The following is a 17,190-nucleotide window of genomic DNA, read 5'->3' as shown; positions in this document are numbered from 1 at the left end:
CAGATTTTAGTGGGACAGCTAGTTTTATGTTAAGGTTTTTGCCTGACCTTTCTCCTATGCTATTTGACTAAACCATTCAAGGCAGTTTGTTTTTATATATAATACAATATTAGCATATGAATCCCGTTACCCACTTGTTTCCCTAGAGACACCAAATATTATTCCTATTTATTATCACTTCTATTAGTGGTAGACATTTGAAATCTTTAACTCCTTTTAGACCCAAAATAAACAATAATTTATGAGTTAATTACGTAATATGTCCCCAAACTATTATCCTCATTTTAAATTAGTCTTTAAACCTTTAAGAATTCCAATTTCATTCCCAAAATCTGGCTCTCATTCTAAATTAGTCTCCAAACTTTTGAATCTTCCACTTTCATCCCCAAATTCATCCACATATGTAATTATTTTTAACCATAGTTTAACCTAAATTTTATTTTTCAAACATATAATAAAATAATTTGGACTAATGGTTTTATTAACAAGGAATATGATTAATATATACGCACAATTTGATATGAAATTAAAATATTTAAAAAGTTTAGTGACCAATTTAGAATAAAAATTATAATTTGGAGATGAAACATAAATATTTAAAAGTTTGAAGACTAATTTGAATGATAGTCATAGTTTAGGGAAGAAAATATAATGCTCAAAAGTTTAGGGACCAATATAGAATGAGGGCCATAATTGAGGGATGTATGATGCAAGTAACTCATAATTTATATATGAGACAAATATTAAAATTAAACATGGATTTTACTCAAATATACAATATAATATGTAAATTTAATTTGAACTTAATTAAAACATAATTTTGATTTTAATTAACCCTATATATTTTAAAAGTAATATCCATATATAACATTATATGTATAACCAAAATTTATATATAATTTCAATATTTGCCATTAATATATATACGCACGATTTCTTCATCAAAGGCATGGTGCCAGGAAAAAATTAGCCCAATTAGACACACGGCTGAAAAAATTAGCCCAATTAGATAATCGAGTAAAAATATTGGGCCATTAAATTACCTTCAAAATAATTTGGGATCTACAACAAATGTTATTGAGCAGGACAAATTCACTACGCACATGATGAGTTCGTTCAAATAATATTTTTTTATTTAAACTCGTCACATCAAACTGATAATTTCTAATAAAATATAATTTTTTATTAGATTTTATCACGTCAGAGTGATAAATTCCAATAAAAGAATATTTTTTTATTAAAACTCGTCATGTCAACGAGACGAGTTCTAAATAACAGTAATAAATACCGTAATTTTCAAAATATAATATATGATGTCGTATTAAACTAAATAATTAGTCCGCCTAAGCAAAAATCGTCCATGGTGCCATTGCAGCACTATAGGAGCATTACAGAGAACAGCAAATGTAAATTAAATACCAAGGACACTCCTAATATATACCTGAAATATATGGGATAGTCTTTTAAATCTGAATTCAAATTGTAATATCTATATTGTTTTTTAACGGAAGTAATTAATTTTATTTAAAATAAAAATATCATAAATTACAATCAAGATCGTAATTTAAGTAAATAATTAGAAAATTTTCCTATAATTATTCAAACAAAATAACAACCTAAGATCATAAGGACCATACGAGAAAATATTAAAAATCTAACAAAAAAACTCGAACAAAAATTAATACAAATAGATTTGATCACGTCGATAAGCCAACCATAAAAAGGGATCAAGATATTGAAAGACCACTGACAAAATCGCAAATCAGACTCGAGCGACATGAAAAGTTATCCACGATAGTAAAACGGTATCCAAATCCCTCCGATTGTCCAAAGCAGGGAAGATCAACAATATATCAGATAAATGACATATTGATCAGTCGTAGCGACGTCAAATCAACCTTTAAAAATAAATGAAAAAAAGTCAAACGATTGAAAAATATACAAAATGACAAAAGAAACGTCTCACAAAGGAATATAAAAACGTGTCATAAAGGCAAATAAAGGCAGATGAAAACGTGTCATACAAGCAGACTTACTGAAAATAAAAAAAAACAAAAGAAAATAGAGATACAACATAAGAAAGGAAAAAGACAATAAAAAAATGTCAACGGTCGACAACCAACATTAAAGTTGGTGTTGTAGCGCCGCAATCCAGTTAGACCTGAAGACATGAATTACAATGTTACACGGTATTACCGAAATAGTGACCTAAAATTTTATTTTAAAACTACTTGTAAATCTCTAAAATTTAGACATTCATAAAGTAATATAAAAACATAATAATAAATTGGGTTTACAAATAATGGAGAGCTCTCAAAATACATCCACAAAATAATACAAAATATTAAGTTTCAAAAGAGTTACGACTGAATACATAACAAGGTTCATAACAGTACATGCCCTCTAAAGATGACTCAAGACGTACTCTGAAAGGTCTCTAGAAATCTTCTTTGTTGCACTAGAATATCTGATGACGATAGTTCCCCACAATTTGCCCCTAAGAGCCCGCACATGGAAACACATTCTGAATGCCAAGCTTACGAGGTCAACGCCTCACGAAAAACTGTACTATATTATATGCATTTACTAAATGAAATGACAAGTGGCATAGGTCTGAGTATACAACTACTTGGATGTTAATATGTGGTTGGCATCATGGTGCGACTGAGGGATTCTGCATCTCGGAGCTCACACATCCTCTAGCACTCTCGAAGCACCATCGGAAACATGCACCCACCGACTTACTCCGTCGAGTCTTGGGGCATCTGCACCCAGTAGGCTGCTAAAGTACTGTGACATTGACTTGGATCCACTAATTGTCGTATTTATGCTAAAAGAAACTCGAGTTTCCTGATTGTTTCTCGAGCATCAAACAAGGCTAGTTTTATGTAAACCTAGCCATATTTTGTTTCTACTATTCTGAAATTAATTATTGTTCTCGCTTGAAGTCTTATTTAAGGATATACTGAAGTGTTGGGGTACCTCGAGTCTAATTCCCTTAAAAACTGACATTTTATCCAAAACAAACTGAAAACATCGATACTAGCCCAAGAGTATCGATACTCCTGCAAAAGTTTCGATACTTTCTACAAGTATCGATACTTTTAGACATTCTGGATTGCCTAGTTTCGATATTTTCTGGGAGTTTGGAAACTATGACCCAAATTATCGATAATCTTGCCCAAAAACTCACGATTTTGCCCAAGAAGAAGAACAAGTTTAGATACTATCCCTCTAGTATCGAAACTCAACCTACAGAGAGCATAAAATAGGAGCAAAAACTCATATTCTACTATCCTAAAAACCTTAGGGAGGTCCCTAAACATTATCAATGTTTTATGAAGATACAAAGGAACACAAATAAGGTTTTAAACATGTTTATAACTCTAAAACATGAAATCTACCATGGGAATGTTTCAAGCTTATGCAACCTACTACATTTATCTAAATGACTTGCGCATAGTATAGTTGAGTCAAAAGTGAGTTACCTTTGATGCTAAAATGTTGAAAACACCCAATACTCAACCAAGAGTGAGTTTCTCATTCCCTTTAGCTTTGAAGTTTTCTCCAATCTCTCTTACTAGACAAACATCAAGGGATAGATTACTAGCTGAAAGAAATGGTTAAGAAGGTAATAAGAAAACTTCCTAAACATGTGGATTATTGAAAACAAGCTGAAATCTTGAAAATTCTTAAACCCCACAAAAATATGTTCTTGGCTCTCTTGGTGAAATTGTGAAGTTAAGGGTTCAAAAGAAAACTCTAAAGATGCTGAATTCACTCCTTACCTTGGTATTGCTGAACTAAGGTTGCCAGGTTCCAAAGTTATCACCTTTAACTTGCTTAACTTAGAGGAGAATAAGAAAGAAGAAGAAAATTTGGAGAGGAAGAAGAGATAAGGAAGAGTTGAGAAAAATAGGGAGTATCAGACGTGATCTCACTAAGCAATTAAAGATTTCAGCCTTTTGAAATTTTAGAAGGTTTAATTGTTACCTTAGTCTTCTAATTCTGACTGTAGATTAAAAATGTCCTTTTTAACTCCTTATTGGGCTTACCTCAAGCCCAATCCACTTTAATTTGGGTTAAAACATCTTACAAGTTAGAAATTAACCCAATGTCCATCTCGGGTTAGTCCAAAACTTCTAACTCGGGATTCGGAGCGTTACAGGTGTCGTCGTCGATCAATAAAGATGAGAAAAAAAGATAAATTGTAAACCAATGAGAGAAAACGTTACAATCGATTATATCTATATTATTTTTTATATCGAATCTATGGGTTTTTATATAGAAAATAACAAAAAAATAATAATAAGTGTTGCAAATAAAGAGTAAAAAAGTGTAGTGGAAATGGAATCAGCGCGATCTTTGATGATGTCCAAGCTGAGCTCGCTAAGATCGGTTGCTTGCAGCTCAAATTGAATCCCATCCAATTGTCGTTTGAATTTGTCCTTCGAGTTTGCATATAACATCTTGCTCCTCACCCTTGACGTATCAGGTGCCCTATATCCATATTTCCACCACACAATAACTCACCATTTTTCTTTTTCCTTTAAATCACAACAAACAAGACGATCGAGTGTGTTCGGTTTATAGAAATCTTAGTACCATGTAAAGAAGAAAATCTTGGATTTCTGACAATTCTCGTCGGTAACGAAATCGTAATCGAAGACAGCGTAACGACATTGATTTTCAGGCAAGGCCTCGATGAAATCTTGGTAAGTTTCTCGAGGACCTCCCACTTCCTCTACCACCACCTCTTGTGTCGTCTCGTTGATCTTGTACAGAATGAACCAATGGTTTCACTTCGCTTTTCCAAGAGCTTGCACTCCTCACCCACAGCCATTACAGACAATGAATTTGCCTAAAAAATGCAATATGTGAAGCCAAATTCCAGATAAAAGAATATATCTACATTACAAGAAAAACTCATCATCTCAAATATCAATCAAACAAACCTACAAATTTATACTAATTCTCGATAAAATCTATAAAAACAATAATAATTTAACTACACGCTCTAGATCTTAAGATTTCGACGTTTGTCAATTTTTTTTTTAATAATATCATCTCATTTATGCTCTTTAAAAACTCATTTTCACTATCATTGTCCTTTCATCATTAATAATAATATTAAATAAAATTGAATGATGGAGAGAGGTTTGGGGGCATACCATTTTGATCTCCAATACAGATTGAGGAAAGGAAGTGATAATTGGGTTTTGTTTTCTTATAAATTATTTAGGAAAAGTACGGTGAAAGCTAGGTAGGGGACGAAAGATTTTTGGGAAATAAAGGTTAATTAGAGAATTCCGTTTGCTCGTCAAACTTTTTATTTTGCCACGTTGTGTGGTGCGATTTAAAGATCCATAAATATTTTTTTGAGAAATTATTTATAGGGATTAATGTTTCTTTAATTTTAATTGATATTAATTAAATTTTAATTAATATTAATTAGACTTAATGATCATCTTTGTCCATGTAGTAGACTTATTTTATCGTATTCACTCTTATTGTATTTTTGCATTAATTTAATTCTCAAAGTTATTTAATTGTATCATTTTATATTATATCTCTAACTTTAAACCCTAAATCATGAGTCCTAATTTAGGTGTTTGGGGTTTATGATTTAAATGTTATGGGTTGTGATTAAGGGTTTAAGGTTTATAATTTAATGTTTTAAATTAAGGGTATAGTACAAAATGATACAATTAAACAATTTCAAAGATTGAATAAATACGAAAATAATAAAATAAGTCTATTACAAGGACGATAATTATCTTTTTACTTATTAATTAGTATTATAAAATGAAAAGTACATATCAATGGTGATGGGATAATATTCGTTGATAACGTTTATAATTTAAGGTTTTAAGTTAAGAATACGATACATAATAATGTAATTAAACAATTTTAAGAGTTAAATAATTACGAAAATATGATAAGAGTATAAATAACAAATTAAATCTACTACATTAGCAAAAGTTAAACAATTTTGAAAGTTAAATAATTACAAAAATATAATAAATAATAAATTAAATCTACTACAATAATAAAAATTATCATTTTTCTATTAATTATTATTATAAAATGAAAAGTACAGACCAATGTGGTACACAAGGTGCGTAACAAATTCTAAAACCGTTATAAATAAAAATTTAAGTATAAATCAATATCATTATTAGACATCTAATCTTCCACGTAATTCGCCGTTTTCTTAATAATATTTTAATTTTTATTTGGGTAAAATACATATATGGTCCTATAACTATAGAATATCACTTTATTAAGTCTTTTAACTATTAAAAATTATAAAATAGTCCTTCAACTGTAGGGAGTTTTTTCTTGAGTCACTTGACTATTAAAATTACAAAATTGTCATTTGACTATTCATTATGTTCCAAATTCGTCATTTTCCTTTAAAATTTTGACAACAATCTGAGTTGTACATTAACTTACTGATTGAGATATGATAAAATCTTATCTCATAATCTCAAACAACTATCATATCTCAGTTAGGATGTTAACATCCAACTTAGATGCCTTTTAGTTTTTTAACATAAAATGACGAGTTTGAAACATAATGAATAATCAAATGATCATTTTATAACTTTTAATAGTCGAGGGACTCAACAAAGCAACCCCTATAATTGAGGGACCATTTTACAACTTTTAATAATCAAGTGAATCAATAAAATAATATCTTATAGTCGGGGGACTATTTATGTACTTTACCCTTTTATTTTTAAATATATAAACGTTTTCAAACTTATATCCTTTAAAATATTACAATAATAATAATGTTTATGGAACTAAAACTCAGATTACTAATTAACTTATTTAACCTATGATCTTCTCGTAGGATCAAATTTGTTTTTCCTGAATATTATTAAAGTAAATTAAACTATTAATAATAAAAATATCTTCTATATATAAACAGAATTATTCCCACTTGAGAAGGGTACCCATTACTAGCTTTGATAATATTGGAAGGTGTAAGATATTTCAATCCAAAATAATAAAGACTTATTATGTATTTAATTTAAAAATTGAGGGAAAAGAAATTTTATTTTTAGTTAAATTTAATCTAATAAAAACCTAAAATACTATTAAACCAAAAATTTTGAATCCGCTCTTTGTATAATTATGCCCAGTGTGTATATATTAGTCGTAGTCTATGAATTATAACAAATTTTTTTAAGTAATTTCGGTGATTAAATTTTATCAAAAGTTTTATAATAAAAGAATAAGTACATTTAATTGATTGGTCAAGTTGTTAATATTTGTTTTCTTATATTTCGTTAGGTCATGAGTTATAGATCCATTAAGATCACTCTCCTTCTTTTCTTTAGATAGGGAGGGTCAAAATACCTGAACCCGACGTGTCCTGACCCAACCCGACCTTATAGGGACAATGTTTTTTTTTAATTCGGGAGGGATAGGGCGGGGTGGGTTATATGGTATAAAATTTCAAGGCGGATCGGGACCAGATTTAAGATGAAAAATAACCAATCCAACTCGATCTGATTAATATATATATATATTAATATTTTAATAAATTTTATTTTTATATTATTAAAATATATTATTTAATTATTAGAATATAAATTTATTATAAAATATATTAATTTAATCATTTAAAATATAATAAATAATTATAAAATATTATTACATATATATCATTTTAATTATATTAAAATATTAATATTCATATCAGGTCGGGCTGGAGTTTTAATTTAAAAATCAAGAGAAAAAACCCTAAAATTCATCGAGGTGAGACGGGTCAGTTTAGGTATGTATTTTTGGGTCGGAGTCGAAGCAGGAAAAAAATCGACTCGCCGCGGCTCGTGCCCGTCACTATCCTAGAGTTTCTCTTTCTTTTTCCTCTAAATAGAATAATGATTAGATTTAATTTTTTAAATTTTTTACGGTAATATATTTTTAAATATAATATGAGAACTAAACTATTTTCTCATTATTAATAGATTAAATTTAAATTTTAAATATAACATAAATTTTTTATAGATTTTTGATCGATTTAGAATATGATAAAATTTTAGAGTAAATTATGTATTTAGTCATTTATTTATTCTCATGGTTTTTTTTGTCATTAAACTATTTTTCTTTAAAATTATATTTGATGTTACGGGTTTTTTTCATTTTGACCACTTATCGTCAAAAAATAAATAGAATTATTGATGTGATAAAAAAATTAAATTGTTTTCATTGATCTATGATATTGCGTTATAATGACATATCATCGTCATTATTAATTTTTCATAGAAAATGATCAAAATGAAATAAAAAAATAACATTAAATATAATTTTAAGAAATATAATATAATGATTAAATATGTAATTTGTCTAAAATTTTAATCAACTTGAAACGTTATTGTTGATGGGATTCAATTATCTAATCTTATTAAATATTAATTATAACACAGACCATGAACTTCAGTCAACGCTGAAAGGGACCCTTTAACTAGGAATTTTGCATTATTCACGTTTGTTATTTTTCTTAAGCTATAGACTTCTTATTCCATTTTGCTTCTCAATTTCGTGTTGATCACATTCAAAAATCTGAAAATGATGGGAAAGAGGAAGCATCACATTGATTTGAACCATATATATATATATATATATATATATATATATATATATATATATATATATATCTGATCGCACAGTTGTTTTTCTTTTCTAAATAGTTTAAGGTAATTAATAAATCAATATTTATTTAAAATAATTTTTTATTATTAATTACATATATATATTCTACAATATAATTTCTTTTAAATTTAAAATTTTAAAAAATAATAACATTTTTAACCAATAAGACTGTTATAATCTTATAATATTTTCAAAAACAATATTCACATTAAATTTTTTAAAATTATAACTAATAATATTTATTTAACAAAATAATAATTAAAAAAATCTTAACTGATGTATTATACCTTTTATCTTGTCTGTTAATTGAAAGTAAATTTTGAAAATATTGTAGGCGACCAATTCTTAAAAAAAAGGATGTTTGAGAATTATTTTGATATCAATACTATTTATTATAATTTATGTGAAACTTGTCAATAAGATAATTGATGAGTTTTAAATTTTAATATTTTATGAAATTCGACACTCCCCATAAAATTACTATATATATTGTAACAAATAATTTAGATATAAAAAATAATTATCAAATATATGTATTTTTGAAGAAGAAAAATTCTGGGCTGGAATATTTAACTTTATTTTTTTAAATGAAAAAGAAATTACAAATTTCTAGCCAATCATCCAATTTTCAGGTAAGTTGTCACAATATTTTAATGGACGCGCTAAATCAAATTGAAGATTATTCAGCGGCGGGGGGAAGATAATTCAACGCGTGTCAATAAAGTGAAGCGCGTATAGGTAACGGACACATTGGGGAGTGTTTAAAATTTAAAACCACGCCAACATTCGTATCGTTGTCGTATAGGATTAGAAGTCCTAAAAAGGAAAACAAAAAAGTGACGTTGGAAAGTGATAATTATATGGTCTAACTTCATTATCAATCCCTGTATCTGTACATATTTAAAATTTAATTCATTACTTTCAATGAAATCCTTTTTTTTATTTATTTATTAAAATTTAGATAAATACAAGATATTATATATTTAAAATCTCACAATTATTTGATAATAAATATTTATATTTTTACAAATACATTGTTGGAATACAAGATTTTAAGAGATAATAATAATATCTTTATCACTAAATTCACTTAATTCGTGTATCAATAAAATCCTTTAAATTGTACTATTAACGTATTTTCTTTTAAATATTCTTCTTAAGAAACTATTTTTTAATGTGCAAAGACTGCAGGAACTGGGAGCAGAAATATCCCTATGTAAATTTAAACAGTGAACCCTTTTTTGGTTATGATTTTTCTTAAATATTATTCAAGTTAGACGACTCTCCTCACAGTCAACCAGTATTTTCTGATTTTTTTCTTTTTAAATTAATCTCCTTCTCTCCTAAGTTTCATAGTAGGCTCCATCATTTACGGTTTTCCAGCTTTCTTTCGCTTTACTAACCAAAGCTTTCAGCTTTTTAAACGAGACGTCAGTTTTTGTCTCTTCAATTTTCTAACTTTTTTTCGTAAGGTTCAATTATCTTATATTTTATTGTTTACTTCAGGTTTTTTTCAACCTTTTGAGATCAGATTATTGGGTGTTCTTTCAATTGAGACCTGAAAAGTAAGTTGATTCTCTCTCTCTCTCTCCTTTGTTGAATCTTAAAGGAAAAAAACAAACAAATCAGAGAAGCTTTGTTACAAGTTCCTTAAACCCAGTAATTGTTTCCCATGAAACAAACTGAGACTGAGCTTGGTAGGTAAAAGGTTTTCTAGAGTATATCCTTTGTTTCTGGAAAGCCAAACAAAAGGTATTTGGAAGAATACCACATATTCTCCCCCCTTCCTGGATTTTTGAGATGGAAACGAGATTCTTAAGGCTTTAAATGATTCTTTGTGTATATACAATATATATATCTCTTCTGTCAGCTAAAAGTATGGTAGCTTCCCCCCCCCCCCAAATAAAATCTTGCTTTAGTTTGAGAAAGATTCATGGGTTTATTTCCCTTTTTGATCTCTGTGTGGAATCTTAACTCGCTTTCCTTTCGCTATTTTATAATTTGACATGATAAAAATAAGATTCTATATTGCCCACTTGATCCAGAATTTGGAGAATTTAAATTGAAAAATATAAAGTTATTTATATAAAAAAATTATATTGCAGTTTATGCTAATTCTGATTCTAGTGTGTTCTTGTTCTTTTCCTTTGTTATTGTGTCCTTTTTGAATTTCCAGTACTTTCATCCTTGCTTCTGCTGTTGAACTATTAGTTTTTCTTCTGTTCTTCAGGTATTGATTAGTTCACAGACGATTACGGATTCCGGCTGAAGTGTTTTCTGTGTTCTGCTTCGATTGATTCAAGCCATGAGTTGTCTCAAGTTAGGGGTGGAGGTGGTGAGCGCCTATGACCTGTTAGCCAAAGATGGGCAGGGTTCATCCAATCCCTTTGTGGAGCTCGAGTTTGATGGCCAGAGATTCCGCACCACTACTAAAGAGAAAGATCTCAGTCCAGTTTGGAACGAGAGTTTCTATTTCAACGTCTCTGATCCGAACAAGTTGTCGAGTCTCCCTCTTGAAGCCTATGTTTACTGCCATAACAAAGCTAACAACGCTAAAACTTGTCTTGGGAAGGTTCGCCTCACCTCAACGTCGTTCGTGCCGTATTCTGATGCTGTTGTTTTGCACTACCCTCTTGAAAAACGGACCGTTTTCTCTCGTGCTAAAGGAGAGCTTGGTTTGAAAGTGTTTGTTACTGATGACCCTTCGGTCAAATCCTCGACTCCTCTTCCAGCCATGGAGGAAGCAGTCCCAAATTCATTTCCCAAAGAGAAAAATGGTAAAAGACACACTTTCATCATCTTCCAAATGCGAAGCAGTCGGAACAGCAGCAAAAGTTTCCCCCAATGCCTCCGCAACAACAGATGAATTATGGAGCACATGAGATGAAATCTGGACCACCACCATCAAGAGCTGTTCACATGTTCCCAGGTTCATCATCTCAACCACTTGATTATGCTCTTAAAGAGACGAGTCCATTTCTCGGAGGAGGACGAATCGTTGGAGGCCGAGTCATACGAGGAGACAGACCAACTAGCACCTATGACCTTGTTGAACAGATGAGATTCCTTTTTGTGCGAGTGGTGAAAGCCCGAGATCTTCCTTCAAAAGATGCGACTGGAAGCCTTGATCCCTTTGTCGAAGTGAAAGTTGGAAACTACAAAGGAATCACAAAGCATTATGAGAAGAAACAAAATCCAGAATGGAATCAGGTGTTTGCCTTTTCAAGGGACACGCTGCAGTCATCTGTGCTAGAAGTAGTTGTCAAGGATAAGGATTTGGTGAAAGATGACTCTGTCGGGTTTGTGAGATTTGATCTCAATGAGGTTCCCACGAGGGTTCCACCTGACAGTCCATTGGCTCCGGAATGGTATCGGCTGGAAGACAAGAAAGGAGAGAAAAAGAAAGGGGAACTGATGCTTGCAGTTTGGTATGGCACGCAGGCTGATGAGGCTTTTCCAGATGCGTGGCACTCGGATGCTATTGCTCCAGGTGATAGCACTTCGGTTTCCCCAACATACATCCGTTCAAAAGTTTATCACTCTCCAAGACTATGGTATGTCCGTGTCAATGTAATTGAGGCTCAAGACCTTGTTCCAGCTGACAAGAACAGTTTTCCTGATGCATATGTTAAGGTTCAAATTGGTAACCAGATCTTAAAGACAAAACCTGTTCAAAATCGAAATATGAATCCAATCTGGAATGAGGAGTTTATGCTTGTTGCTGCCGAACCCTTCGAAGATCATCTGATTTTTTCAGTTGAAGATCGTGTGGGTCCTAATAAGGATGACGCCATTGGAAAGGTGGTTATATCATTGAACTCCGTTGATAGGCGTGCTGATGATCGAACTATCCGTTCCCGATGGTACAATCTGGAGAGGTCGTTTTCGGATGCTATGGATGGTGATCGTGCAAAGAAGGATAAGGATAAATTTCGTAGTAGGCTCCATGTTTGCGTTTGTCTTGACGGAGGATACCATGTTCTTGATGAGTCAACTCAGTATAGCAGTGATCTCCGGCCAACAGCAAAGCAGCTTTGGAAACCATATATTGGTGTTTTAGAACTCGGAATTTTGAATGCTGATGGACTTCAACCAATGAAAACGAGAGAAGGAAAAGGTACGTTGGATACGTATTGTGTTGCAAAGTACGGCCACAAATGGGTACGAACTCGAACCATAGTCAATAGCCTGAACCCGAAATATAATGAGCAGTACACTTGGGAAGTTTATGATCCAGCCACGGTTCTCACTGTTGGAGTCTTTGATAACTCTCAGATTGGAGGTTCTGATAATAACAGAGATAATAAAATTGGAAAGGTGCGGATTCGTATATCTACACTTGAAACTGGTCGTGTTTACACACACACCTACCCGCTGCTGGTTCTTCACCCTTCTGGTGTCAAGAAACTTGGTGAATTACATTTAGCAATACGATTTTCATCGACATCGATGGTTAATATGATGTTTCAATACTCGCGACCCCTTTTGCCAAAGATGCACTACAAAAGGCCATTGAATGTGATGCAGCAGGACATTCTACGACACCAAGCCGTTAATATTGTGGCAGCTCGGCTTGGTCGGGCCGAACCTCCTCTCAGGAGAGAAGTAGTTGAATACATGTCTGATGCAAATGCTCACCTTTGGAGCATGAGGCGCAGCAAGGTAAACTTTTTGCGGCTGACATCGGTTTGCTCGGGATTATTTGCAGCTGGAAAATGGTTTGGTGAAGTTTGCATGTGGAAGAACCCTATTACAACAATTCTGGTGCATGTGCTATTCGCAATGCTCGTTTGTTTCCCAGAGCTGATTTTACCTACGGTTTTCTTATACATGTTCCTCGTAGGGATATGGAATTATCGTTATCGGCCGAGGTACCCTCCTCACATGAACACAAGTCTCTCTTGTGCCGATGCAGTTTCTACTGATGAACTGGATGAAGAATTTGAGTCCTTTCCCGCATCGAAAAGCTCAGATATAGTTCGGATGAGGTATGATCGTTTAAGGAGTGTTGCAGGGAGGATTCAGACCGTTGTAGGTGACATAGCTAGCCAGGGTGAGCGTCTTCAGTCATTACTGAGTTGGCGGGATCCTCGTGCCACAACTATATTTGTGATATTATGCCTTGTGGCAGCCATTGTTTTGTATGTCACTCCATTTCAGTTGATTGCTCTTCTTTCTGGGTTTTACATAATGAGGCATCCCAGGTTCCGCCACAAGACACCTCCACCACCAATCAATTTCTTTCGTCGTCTGCCTGCAAGGACTGATAGTATGCTGTAAATAGGTCATGGGGTGTTTTGGGACCGTCGGTTTAGACTCGGGTTGTGTAGAATGGTCATTTTTTGTTGTTGCATGTCTTTGGGGAATGCTGATGCAGCTTTAAACTTTATGCGACACAATGTATGAACCGTTAGAAATTGTCACCATATAGTGACGCCAGTTTTATGAATTTTGGTGTTCTATTTAGAGATTGCAAAAATTCTCGAATCTATTGTGTTCGATCCTCCATAAAATCGGAACATAGAACGTTGCTTGCGATTGTTCAATTTATAATTTGTCTGAATGTATCGTATAAGCTTAAAGCCGAAAAGATCATGTTACAATGTCGTAATAAAAAATAAAGACAAAAGCCATGGGCTGCCTATAAAGAGAACTGAAGCATGGCATTACTTAAATTGGAGAAAACCTCCGTTGTCCGTCATTGCGACGATCAAATTTAAGGAGATTTCATCAAGCCAAAAATCAGGTTGCCCGTAGGACTTTCGAATTACAATCAAATTTGCCTTCAACAGCAAACTATGTACATTGCTCATGAAAGTATTAGAGGTACGAGTCATCCTCGCATTAGGTTGATGTCGACGTGGGTATTACACATATCCATCGTTCGTGAACCAGGCCATACACCTGCAGGCGAAGTCGGAATCAGATTTTGACTTGGTGAAATGCCAGACAGAGATACTAGATTGTCCGCACTCTGATTATCCAAGTCATTTAGACATTCTTGACCTTCTGGTTTCTTGTTCTTTGTCTTTGCACCACCCCATATAAAACTTCAGACGATCACCTGGTTCATTCATAGAAGGCAGAATTAACCCATAGGTCTAAACCTCCACGTAGAGAAGAGATACAAATAGAATATTAGTTATCATAGCAACGGAGAGTCACCTGAACCGGGCTTGCTGCAATGAGTGTCCCTCCAATTCCTCCACCAATGACGCGGCCATCAGGAGTGGCAAGGGAAACACTTGGACAACCAATTCGATTGCAAGAGCCACTATTTCGGTCAGCAGGTAGGAGCCTGACAGACATAATATCTCAAATCGCCCCTACAGATATCAAAACAGACAAGTATATAAGCTTTTAAACTAAGCATCAAGACAGGAATTTCGAAATGAAACATAAAAAGAGTTGATATGTAAGAATATTGGACAGTATACACAGTCCAAGTATGCCTTCTCTAGAAGGCAAAATAGGCTTATGCTACCTAGCACTTGTGATTACTATTTTTTTTTTGTAGTTATGAAATGGAAGGCGAGATGCTGCGATTAGATGCAAATCATATTTCGAGTAATTTTGTTAATATGGTAAAAATATTAAATTATGTCATTTTGCTAATGTTTATTAATTAGGAAAATGATCGTATGTTAGAATTTTTTATTTTAACAACAAGATAAACACATCGTGTCGTATCAACGGTATTTATCTGATTCTGGTTTTGGTTACATAGCCAAAATTGTTAGAGGCTGTAAATTTGAACCCACCCTAATTTTGCACTAATTGAAAGGTGGAGACCATAGACACATATGTTCTATCTGTCTTGTGGGGAGTGCACCATTAATGGCAAATAATTTGTAATGAGATCACATCATTAATGGTAAAATTTACCTCCTAATGGTATGTCATCAACTTCAATGAGGAGACACTCATCAGCAACTACTTATGATCTTTACCGAGGTGGCTCCACGAACAATCCATATGGCGACATCCCTATAGTTCAAGGGGAAAACATTCATCTACCATCTTCTTTGATCTCAACATGGAAATGTCATCGACACAACAGTCTGTTCAATACCCATATGACACTATGCCTTCAAGTTATAGGGGAAGACATTCATCTGTCAACTTCTTGGATCTCAATATGGAGATGTATTGACACAACAATCTATTCAAAACCTATGACACAATGCCTTCAAGTTCAAGGGGAAGACATTCATCTGCCAACTTGTTCAACCTGAACATCAAATTGACAGAGAAACCCTCATCTCCACCAGAAGAACCTCTTTGTGAGTCAGGTACGGATGGTACTAAGATAGGATTATTCGTTGAACTCGAATCACCACAATTTAACATGGACTCCGATAATGTTGCAGATGAAGTTTTCATAAATATGGCACAAATTGAACCTCCAACACATATGTATGAAGCTGACTATGATGCAATGTACGAGCCAGAATTTCTGGATATGCCTAATGTTAGAGATTATGGATTTAACTCATCAGTCAATGATAGTGAGTTATATACTAGAATTAAGCTCACAAAGACGAAGCAATGATTGCAATTAAGAATTAAAATATTCACAATTCAACTCACTCTAGAGTCAATCGATTCACTATCAAAAAGTATGCCACTATATCTAACATGATAACTGATGCAACTGGATGATTCATGTATCAAAGAGGAAGAACAATATATGGGAACTAACAACATACAAAGGTCTTCATACATGTTGTGCAAGAGGGATCAACTAAAACCATCCAAACTTAGACTCTAACATTGTTTGCCAAGCCATCAAACCCATGGTCAAAGTAAGCTCACATATAGCTTATTGCACTGTTGATTTTTGTTATACAATCACAATATAGGTACATTGTCTCCTACAAAAAAGCATGGAAGGCAAAATAGAATGTCATTATAAAACTTCACAGCGAGTGGGATTCTTTTTGCAACAAGTTACCCACTTGGTTTAAAGTAATTCAAAGACTGAATCTTAGGACAAGAGTTCAAAACTCGCTATGCTTATGAGAATGACCGAGTGGTTCGAGATCAATGTCAATTCTACCAATTTTTTACTTACCCACAGTGAAATATTACAAATCGGTGCTCCAAATTGATGGTACATTATTGTGTGGAAAATACAAGCAAATTTTATTATTGGCAGTTGTCCAAGATGGTAACCATAACATTCTTCCCGTTTTATTTGCCCTTGTTGAAGGAGAAGATACAAAGCCATGAGATTTTTCCTAAAAAATTTACGATTACAGTTGTCACGAGGGAACATATTTACATTATTTCAGATTGTGGAGTTGGGATCAAAGCATCAATGAATCTTTGGTTCAAATGTGGAAACTCCACATGTTCAACATTGTTAGTATATCCTATATATTGCTACAAACTACCATGAAAATATAAGAAGAATGATGAACATCTACTACTTATACACATGGGTATGTTATTTTTTTCAATTTCATTTCAAACAATTTTATTTTATTTATTTCTAGTTCACACTAACTAGTACATATGGCT

At 32.7% G+C, this 17,190-nt stretch overlaps 1 pseudogene; it reads left to right on the top strand.

The window, feature by feature from the left end:
* The first annotated feature begins 10,928 nt into the window (after positions 1-10,928).
* LOC120121178 lies at positions 10,929-14,113 on the top strand (annotated as a pseudogene).
* The last annotated feature ends 3,077 nt before the right edge of the window (positions 14,114-17,190 follow it).

The sequence above is a fragment of the Hibiscus syriacus genome, unplaced genomic scaffold, assembly GCF_006381635.1.
Source record: "Hibiscus syriacus cultivar Baekdansim isolate YM2019G1 unplaced genomic scaffold, ASM638163v2 tig00110361_pilon, whole genome shotgun sequence".
Taxonomy (NCBI): Eukaryota; Viridiplantae; Streptophyta; class Magnoliopsida; order Malvales; family Malvaceae; genus Hibiscus; species Hibiscus syriacus.
Note: the sequence above shows the minus strand (reverse complement) of the source record. Positions and strands in the feature narration are given on the sequence as shown.